This window comes from Mus musculus, chromosome 7 (genome assembly GCF_000001635.26).
Source record: "Mus musculus strain C57BL/6J chromosome 7, GRCm38.p6 C57BL/6J".
In the NCBI taxonomy this organism is placed as follows: Eukaryota; Metazoa; Chordata; class Mammalia; order Rodentia; family Muridae; genus Mus; species Mus musculus.
The window spans coordinates 11248003-11258005 of NC_000073.6; the positions used below are offsets into that span (position 1 = coordinate 11248003).

The 10003-nt window shown below is 43.9% G+C and overlaps 2 pseudogenes; both read right to left on the reverse strand.

Annotated features, from left to right (window-relative positions):
* Window positions 1-330: 330 nt before the first annotated feature.
* Gm5996 lies at window positions 331-1159 on the reverse strand (annotated as a pseudogene).
* A 4539-nt stretch (window positions 1160-5698) lies between these two features.
* Window positions 5699-6638, reverse strand: Gm9652 (annotated as a pseudogene).
* Window positions 6639-10003: the final 3365 nt, after the last annotated feature.

A 10003-nucleotide genomic window follows, 5' to 3' on the forward strand; every position in this document is an offset into this window, starting at 1 on the left:
GGCAGGCCCAATCCTGGGTTTCTCCTCCATGGCGAGACAGTATCCATTAGGCTAAAATGTGCTGCTCCAAGCGGCAGAAGTGCTCGGAATGTTAAAAATGGTTGCTAAGACAGAAAGTAATCACAATGTGCATATCACAACTGCATTGAAGACACTGTGTTGTGCTCACATTCCCTTAAATATTGTTCTAAAAGGTGTTCAGCCCCTCCCGCTGGAACTCTGGGAAGAGGCTGACACAGGTTTGTGCAAAAGACAAGAGGAGTAGAGGGGGTGACAGGAGGGAAAGCAGCCTTCAGTTAAAAAGATCAGCCCTCAGTTTCAAAGTCAGCTTCAGGGATGCTGTCCTCTGGCAGCGTCAAGGTCAGAGGGAGGAGTGGCCGCTGGGCAGGGATGGGGAAGGTTTACTTCTAGCTCAGGTCCAGCAGGGTCCAGCATCCTTTGTGTACAGAGATGCTCCTCTTTGGGGCACTTCAGTTTATCTTCCAAGTCATCAATGGTCTTCCCCAGTTTGGTTACTGATCTTTCAGCAAACTCAGAACAGGTCTCTGGCTTCTTGAGTTTATCAGTACGAATCTTTATTTCTTCTTCATACTTGTCTTCTTTTTGAGAATACTTTTCTTCAGCAGCACTCAGACACTTCAGGTTCTGGTCCATCAGTCTGATCTGCTCTTCCAACTCTCGGGAACAGGCCTCTGCCAGCGGGTCTCTGCCAGCTCAGCACGTTCCTCTGTGCGTTCCCATTCTCCTTCAATAATCACCAACTTATGAGCCACCTCTTCATACTTCCTATCAGCCTCTTCTACAATGTGTATTGCTTCCTTTAGCTGGAATTCCTGGAGTTCCATCTTTTCTTCATCTTTTAGACCCCTTATTTTCAATCACCTTCATACCTTTCTCACTCTCATCTGCAGCCTTCTCTGCTTCCTCCAGCTTCTGCAAAGCAGTGGCAAGGTGCTCCTAGGCAAGGTCAAGCTTCTCTTCAACCAGCTGGATCCTGCAGTAAAGAGGAGGCCACCTCAGCTTCAGCCTGCTCCCAGGCCTGCCTTTCTCACTCCACTTCCTGCTCTAGGCACTCAGCCCTCTCTTCCGCATCATCAGCCTGCTGCTGCAGAACCTGGATCTTGTGCTTTACTGCCTTGATGGTGGTGCTCCCCTCCATGGTGCCTACCAAGCTGCTTCTGGAAATCAGGTTCCTACCTCCTCTGCTCAGCATTGTAGCCGCTTTTCACCCTGCTACCGACTCAAGACTTGATTCTCAATCTCACGGCTGTCCTTGAAGAGTTGAGGGTGACCTTGAATTCTTTATTATCTTGCCCCCATCTCCCAAGTGCTAGGATTGTAGTGTATGTGTTTTTAAAGATATATATATTTATTCTATGTACGTGAGTACACTGTAGCTGAACAGATGGTTGTGAGCCTTCACGTGGTTGTTGGGAATTGAATTTTTAGGATTTCCTGCTCCCTCTGGTCAACACTGCTTGCTCTGGTTGGCCCCGCTTGCTCAGTCCCTGACTGCTCCAGTCCAAAGATTTCTTTATTATTATACATAAGTACACTGTAGCTGACTTCAGATGCACCAGAAGAGGGCATCAGATCTCATTATGGGTGGTTGTGAACCACCATGTGGTTGCTTTGATTTGAACTTAGTCAGTGCTCTTACCCGTTGAGCCATCTCACCAGTCCTATAACTATGCTTGTGTATGAGTGTGCACACTTATGCTGGGATGCATAAAGCTCAGAGGACAGCTTGCAGGAGTTACTTCTCCCTACCACTCATCCTGGGGATCAAGGGCTGGCTTGGAGGCAAGTGTCTGTCAGCCTGCCCTGCTTTTTTTGGGGTGTGGGGGTATGTTATTGTTTGTTTTGAAATAGGTCCACAGTATTGACCAGGATGGCCTTGAACTCAGAGGTCCACTTTCCTCTGTTCCTGGGTTCTGGAATTAAAGGAGTGTTCTACTACACCAAGTATGGTTTGTTATTGTGCTGTTTGTTTGTTTGTTTTTAAACACAAGGTCTAACATTATAGCCCAGGCTGGCTTTGAACTTATCGTGTAACCCACCTTGGCCTCAGACTTGTGGCAGTGCAGCCTATTTGCCTCAGCCTCCCCAATACCAGGTGTCTTAGTTATGGTTTCTATTGCTATGATGGAACACCATGACCAAAGCAACATAGGGAAGAAAGGGTTTATTTGGCTTACACTTCTACATCATAGTTCATCATCTAAAGCTGTCAGGACAGGAACTCAAACAGGGCAGGAACCTAGAGGCAGGAGCGAGGCCATGAAGGGTACTGCTTACTGGTTTGCTCCTCTTGGCTTGCTCAGCCTATTTCTTATAGAATGAAGACCAGGGTTGACACCACCCATAATCATTAATCATCCATCAGTCACTAATTAGGAAAATGCCCTATAGGCTTGTCTGCCTTCAGCCCAGTCTTATGGAGGCATTTTCTCAGTTAATATTCCCTTCAGTGCAAAGGTTCTAGCTCAAATGTGTTCTCAACCTGTGGGTCGGGCCCTTTTGGGGGTTGAACAAACCTTTCACAAGGGTTGTCGAAGACCATCAGAAAACACAGACACTTATGATTTATAAGAGTAGCAAAATTACAGTTATGAGAAGCAATAAAAATAATTTTAAGGCTGGGGTTGGGTCACTAAACATGAGGAACTCTATTAAAGGGTGAAAATATTATAGGTTGAGAGCCACTGCTCTAGCTTGTGTCAAGTTGATATAAACTACCCAGCACACTGCTGTTATAGGGGCTAGCTGGCCAGTTTCTTTTGTATGTTTGGTTTTTTGGCACTATGTAACTTTGGCTGGCCTAGAACTCACTATGCAGACCAGACTGGCCTTGATCTGATAGATATCTACCTGTCTCTGCCTCCTGAGTGCTGGGATCAAAAGTGTGTGTCAATAAGCCAGACTCTGAATTTTTATTATTATTATATTACCCAGCCTTAAGTCTTTCTTCATAGCACAGGAACATGAAATAATACTCATTCCTTGTTTGAATGGAAATCTTTGATGTTTTAAATATGCAAGTTTTACTCCTAAATTCTCCTTTAAATATTCTTCAGCCATAAAATGACCTAAAAAACAGATTACTTTTTTTTTTTTTTTTGCCCCTTAGTTGTCCTATAAATACAGGTTATAAATGTATCTTAGTTAGGGTTTCTATTACTGTGATAAAACACCATGACCAAAAGCAATGTGGGCAGGAAAGGATTCATCTTCTAGGTAGGTAACAGACTGCCATCAGCAGAAGCCAAGGTGGGAACTCAAGACAGGAATCTGGAAGGAGGAACTGATGCAGAGGCCATGAAGGAAAGTTGTTGTTCCTTATGGCTTGCTAAACCTGCTTACACAACACAGAACCACCTGCTCAGAAGTGGAGGCAGCACCATCCAGAGTGGGCTGGAACCTCATCACTAGTTAAAAAGTACCCCACTTGGGTGGAGGTAAAGCATGCTTTTAACCCCAGGGAGGCAGAGGCAGGTGGATCTCTGAGTTCAAGGTCAGTCTGGTCTATAGAGAGAGTTCCTGGACAGGCACACAGAGAAATCATGTCTCAAAAAACCATAAATAAAGCTTACTCACTACAAGTCAACTTGCTAGGGTTTTTTCTTTCCTCTGTTGAGGTTCCTCTTCCAAAATATGTCTAGGTCTGTGTCAAGTTGAGAAAACTTAAGCAGCATTAAAATACTGTTTTCCACCTTACTCTAGTACAAGGGTAAGCAAACACTTCAGCCCTGAGCTGTGTGTCCGGGTCCCTCTTTTTTTTTTTTTTTTAAGATGTATGTATGTATTTGAGTACACTGTAGCTGTACAGATGGTTGTGAGCCCTCTTGTGGTTGTAGGAAATGGAATCTTAAGGACCTCTGCTCGCTAAGGTCAGGCCCTGCTCCATCCAGCCCAAAGATTTCTTTATTTTTATACATAAGTACACTATAGCTGATTTCAGAAGCACCAGAAGAGCACGTCAGATCTCATTACGTATGTTTTGAACCACCATGTGGTTGCTGGGATTTGAACTCAGGACCTTCAGAAGAGCAGTCAGTGTTCTTACCTGCTGAGCCATCTCACTAGCCCCCAGTACCTCTCTTATTTCAAACCACGGTCTCACTACATCTCTCAGACAGCCTTGGCCTTGCTGTCTTCCTGCCTTAGCCTCTAGTAGCTAGATTATAGTCTTGTCCCACCAGGCACACCTTTTACAGTTTTTGACATATTCTTAAGGAAAAGTTACAAAAGTTTCCAAGTCACATGTTAACTTTGGGTATATTGCTTAGAGCAGCTTCATTCCAAGATCAAATTCTGGTCTTGAAATCCTAGATGATATTGAGGGTCTTTATTTGAAAAAAAAAAAAAAGTCCATGTGTCTACATTCTCTCCTTGAAGGGTATCCTGTTACTAAACTTGAGCTGATGTATCAACCGGAGCATGGGCAGGAGCTGTGGCCAGGGAAGCAGCACCTTTCCCCAAGCATCTGTTCAGGTAAGCACAGTGGTCAGGGCTGTTGGCCTTGCGAGCTCCTAGTATATTTTAAGGAGATGAGGCATGTCCTTAAAGGTAGCAGGTTGGTGATGTGTGAGAATGTATGTGTATTAAGTGTAGGGGATTTCCTGCTACTCCCTGAGGTATTTTTCTTACTCAGTGTTCGAATCCATCACTTGCTTTAATCAATGTGATGGTGATTTGTAGTCTGTTGATGTGTTGCTTCACATTAAGCTTTGAATACTGGGCCAGACTTGCATTCTGGGACTAGCCATGGAATATACAAACAAAATAGTTGGCTCTATTTCTTAGAAATACACACAGAAAGAAATGAAGATTTGATCATTACTTCATGAATCTGTCGCTTTACAATATCGACATCATCAGAAATAGGGGCATTCCATTCGGATTCAAATTTCAGTAGCAGGAAATAAATATCAAAACATCATTACTGGCCCTTAATACAAAACCTCTACCCCACCTAAAACTCCTTTCCTGCCCCACCTACAAAGCCACCCCTACTCCACTGAGAGCCTTTGTTTCACTGCTGATGCTTTCTATACATACATACCAGCCTCCTGTGGCCTTCTGGAAGGCTGAGTCTGCAGGGTGAAACAGCTGAAGAGTGACCGCTCCAAGGGTGCTGCAAATCTGTCCCTGCTCTCCTTTTCCACCACACAAACTTCCTCAAGAATCCAGTCTTTCAACAGGAGAGACAGGTTTTCCAAAAAATAATCCTTACAAAGTAAAGCGGGTTAGTTCTCATTACACCAATTTGTTCTTCTTCTCAGAGTAGAGCAGTTCAGAGAGTAACAAAAGTCCACCAAACAGGGGTGAGGGGAGACTGGGAGAGCAGCCTAGCAGAGCAGGCATCCTCCAGGCACTGAGGGCTGGAGGAGCTGGTACTCTAGGCAGGACATCATGTACAGATCTGTACATCCGTCTGTCCTCCACAGAAAGAGCTGCCAAGTTAAGGTGCTTTGGTTTAAAATGTCTGGTGGGGACAGGAACCCTCGAAGGGAATACATTTAAAAATAGTGGACACAGGGAAGGGGATGAGAGCTGTTATCTAAGATCTTCTATGCAAAAATAACAATAAAGAGAAAAGGAAAATAAAGAGTCTTCTCAATGGTGCTGAGGGTTCTAATGATGAACTGAAGGAGGAAGTGATGAACAGTTTTATTGCTGCCCTGCCCTGCATGGCTTAGCTGGCCTCCATAGGGAGTTTCTTCCTGCTGGGGCTCTTCAGGCTCGGACTCGGAGCTGGAGTCTGAACCCCCATTGAAGACGGAGACGGTGCCACCCTGTTGTCTGAGGAGGGGTAGTTGGTCTGCAGTTGGGCATTTGATCTTGCTTTCTCCAGTGCACGGACTTGTTGCTCCAGAAAAGCATCCTGCCTCTTGAGGTCATCAATGTCTTGCTGGTGTGTATGGTTTTTCCTTTGCACATATTGGATATACTCTGTTGCTTTGTCTAGGATTTGAGCCCAGGATGCCATTCTCTCCTTGGAGTAATGTAAATAAGCTCTGCAAATGGTTAAAGCTGTCTTTGATGTGGTCCCTACATTTTCATTTCATTGCATTATGCTGAGCCTTCTTGTCAGCTTTTCTGTCTACCTTGATGTCATTGTAATCACTCACTTCCTAAGGCCCACTGAGTGGCCACTGCAGTGGGGGCCAGGGAGAGGAGGTGTGGAGGGAAGGGGGAAGTCATTGACAACAAACAAGCAGAGTATTGCAAACGCATAGGCACCACAGGCACACACCCACACACCACACAGGCCATAACCACCTCACTGTTTCTATACTTTTTAGTGTCTTTATTTGTTTATTTTTCTTTTTGTACATGAGTACAGTGTGACTGACATACCAGGAAAGGGCCTCAGATCTCATAATCTACGGTTGTGAGCCACCATGTGGTTGCTGGGAAATGAACCCGGGAACTTCTGGGAAAACAGCAAGTGCCTGAACTGCTGAGCCATCTCTCCAGCCTGTTGTCAGTGTCTTACTTTGCATTTGGCTGGTTTTTCTTTCTGTTTAGTTTTGAGACAGCCTTACATATGCCATCCTGTCTTCCTTTCCTGATGACTTTGAACTCCTTATTGCCCCACAGATTTGATTGATTTTTACACCGTTCATTCCCATGTTAAGTTTACAGTACTAAAGAAGGATTGGGGTGGGGGGTTGGGGGTGGGGATAGATGTATACTCAAAGTCATGATCGTTTCCTGGTGTTTTGTTTTTCTCAATATTTGAATTGAACGTTACCTGGAAGCATAGAAGTCTGCAGTGAACTGACCTAACTAGAGATTAGCATATTGTTCACAGCTGTATTCCGTTTTTTGTTTTGTTTTGTTTTGTTTTGTTTTGTTTTATTTATTTATTTATTTATTTATTTATTTATTTATTTATTTATTTATTTATTCGAGACAGGGTTTTTCTGTATAGCCCTGGCTGTCCTGGAACTCACTTTGTAGACCAGGCTGACCTCAAACTCAGAAATCCGTCTGCCTTTGCTTCCCAAGTGCTGGGATTAAAGGCATGCACCACCACTCCCTGTCACAGATGTATTCTTTGGGGAATGATTGTACCTAAAACTTCTCATCTCCCCATGTCCCTGAATGTTGTATTTTCAAGGAAAGTGGTATCTCCCCAGGTCTCTCTCCTTCTGTTCCTAAACACACACTCCTGTTTGACTCACTTCTCCATCTTTCATATTGTCACTGCTTAGTGAATTTACCACCCTCCCTTCCTGATATCTCTAGCTGTGCCCAAATCTCTAGTTTCATCTCCAGTATGTTTCCACTCAGCTTGCCCCTCAAGTTCTAGCTGTTCCCTGCCCTCCTATTCTTTTACAGATCCACTTTTTGCAGCTGGTCTGTGTACTGACATTCCCTGTACATTCACAAATTACTTTAATTCCACAGACACCTCACTACCATTGACATAAGCAGATCTCACAAAGACTCTTTTTGACCTCCCAAAACTTAAATTTTGCCAACAACCTTTCAGACTCAAAAGTCTTTTTCTGACTTTTGCCAAGTCCTGTATTTCTTCTTTAGGCAATATGTCTTTCACCAATGGAGCAGTTATAATTCTCAGGAATTTTCAGGCCATGGGTTTGTAACTTCTTGTTTCTCAGGGGTGAGTTTGTTGTCTTTCAAGATGTTTACTTTCAGTGCCAAGTCAATGTCAAGTTTCTTTGCAGCCAGTGTTTCTCTTGCCCACTCTTTGCTCTTCCTTTGACCTTGTCTGTTTGTATTCACACATCCTGTGGCAGGGTGTGTGGTCCCACCCTGTGGCCAGGAAGTGGCCAGGATGTTGAATACCCTGGAACTGGAGTTACAGTGAGACTGAGTAAGCCAGTAGTATTACTGTACTTGGAATGTTTTTCAGAGAACACCTTTTAAAAAGCATTACATAATCTTTATTTCATAAACAGGGCTAATTTCCCCAACTTTACAAAGCAATTAAGGAATTTGCCCAAGGTTGTGTATTTCTGAAACTTGGGTTTAGAACCTGGTGGCCATACAGGTTACCTTCACAGTTTATGCCCTTAAGCACTCTATTGGCTCTCAGAGGGCAGGCCTTTATTCTCCTGATCACAGTCATGCTGCTACAATGGAGGAAACAATGCTCATTTACCTGAAACCTTCTGTTCCTATTTCAGAATTGGTCCTGGTCATATTGCAAGCAAGTGAGAGAAACCAGACTCACTCTTCAGCCTGAAATTTAAAATCCTCAGCCTCATAAATGCTAAGAATAGACACATGAGCCATCTCTTTTTCCTTTTGTGACCTCTGCACTCATCCCCTAACACATTCTAGTCTACTACCTTTTGTTGAAGTATGCTGGAGCTTCAGGCAGAGCAGACCTCTTCCCAAGTGTTACAGCTCTTTAGACAGAAGGTTCAGATGATGGAGTAGTTTTTGCATACCCCTGATCCTTCTGGATAGGATTCTTAAATACAGTTTTGGGGTGGGTTAGGGATTGACAACAGGTACTTCTCATTGGGTTGGCCTTTGAGCTTTGGGAAAACCTTATTTGCATGTGGGAGGGCTTTGTGCTGGTCCTAGTGACTAATGGCCACATCCCTCTCTCCTGAGGGTAGGGGGTGGTGGTGTGGGAGGCTGTAGCTACCTGACAGGAACCAGGGACCCAGGAGGCATCACTGAACATCTGCCATTCCATGTAGGCAGAAGTTACCACTCATCTGGTCACCAGGCTTCCAGACCTCTGCTTGACTGGGGACCAAGTGCACAGCCCACCACCCCACACCATCCTCTGAGGCTGGTGTGACACCTGAAATGTAAATCAAACTCTTAAAGAGGGGTGAGAGTTGGATGGTCAAAGGATAAGAAATCTCTAGTTTGCTGTGTTGTTTCTTTCTCACAAAGGCCTGAGGTTTTGCTTTGTTTTTTTTTTTTTTCTTTTGTTTGTTTGTTTGTTTGTTTGCTTGCTTGTTTGTTTGTTTTAAGGTTATTATTAAATTTCATTTTAAATGTGTGTGTGGGTACATGGAAGAGGATTTTTAACACCCCCAGAGCTGGAGTGGGGTTTGTGGGCCATGTAATATGGGTGCCGAGAAACAGCCTCAGGTCTTCAGCAAGAACAGACATTCTCATGACCACTGAATCATCTCTCCAGCCCATGTTTTATTTTATTTTTAATTATAATAGTTTGACATCTCACATATCTTAGGCTGACATCATATATTACAGGATGAACTCTATGTATCCATTGCTGACCTCAACCTCATAATCCTGCTTCCATCTTGTAATTGTTGGGAAGACAGTTGTGTATGCTACATCACATCATCACATTCAGAAGGATCAGGGTCTATCTCTGACAATGTTGTCTGACTTTGGATTCATTTTCTCTAGTTCGGCTGCATTGTCTAACCTCATTAGAAGAAAATAAGATTAGTCCTATTGCAACTTTATAACAAAAGGGGATTAACATCAATGAGCAGGTCCTGTTCTTTGTAAAGAAAGGGAAGGTAAATGAAAGGAGATAAAGTGAGAGCCACGAAGATAGTGTATTCGAGGGTAAGTCTAAGAAAGCAAGTAAAGTACCTGTATGTAAGGAAATTTAAGTTTTCAAAAATCTATATCAGAAAAGATATGAGAAGACAAAGTGTACTACAATATTTGTGTATTAGCAGAATGACCATCCTGAAATTGCCATCTTACCAAAAGCAATTTACAGCAGCAACTCAATTATTCCCATCAAAATTAGTGTGGGTTCGCCTTGGGCGCCAAGTCGGCAGATATCCCCAAGATCCCGTAGAGGATTCTCCATGCAATCTTAGGACCACCGGTGAGTGGAACACAACTTCTGTTCCAATCCAATCCCGCAGGACCTGAGACAGCATTAGGAAAGCAGGAAACCCGGCCTGAGTAGGGTCACAAGTCCCTTCCGGTCAGCACCAGCACCAGGTCACCTTGGACGTGGAGTCTTCGGACACCCTCAAGGTCCCCTAGAGGACTCTCCATGTGATCTTCGAACCAC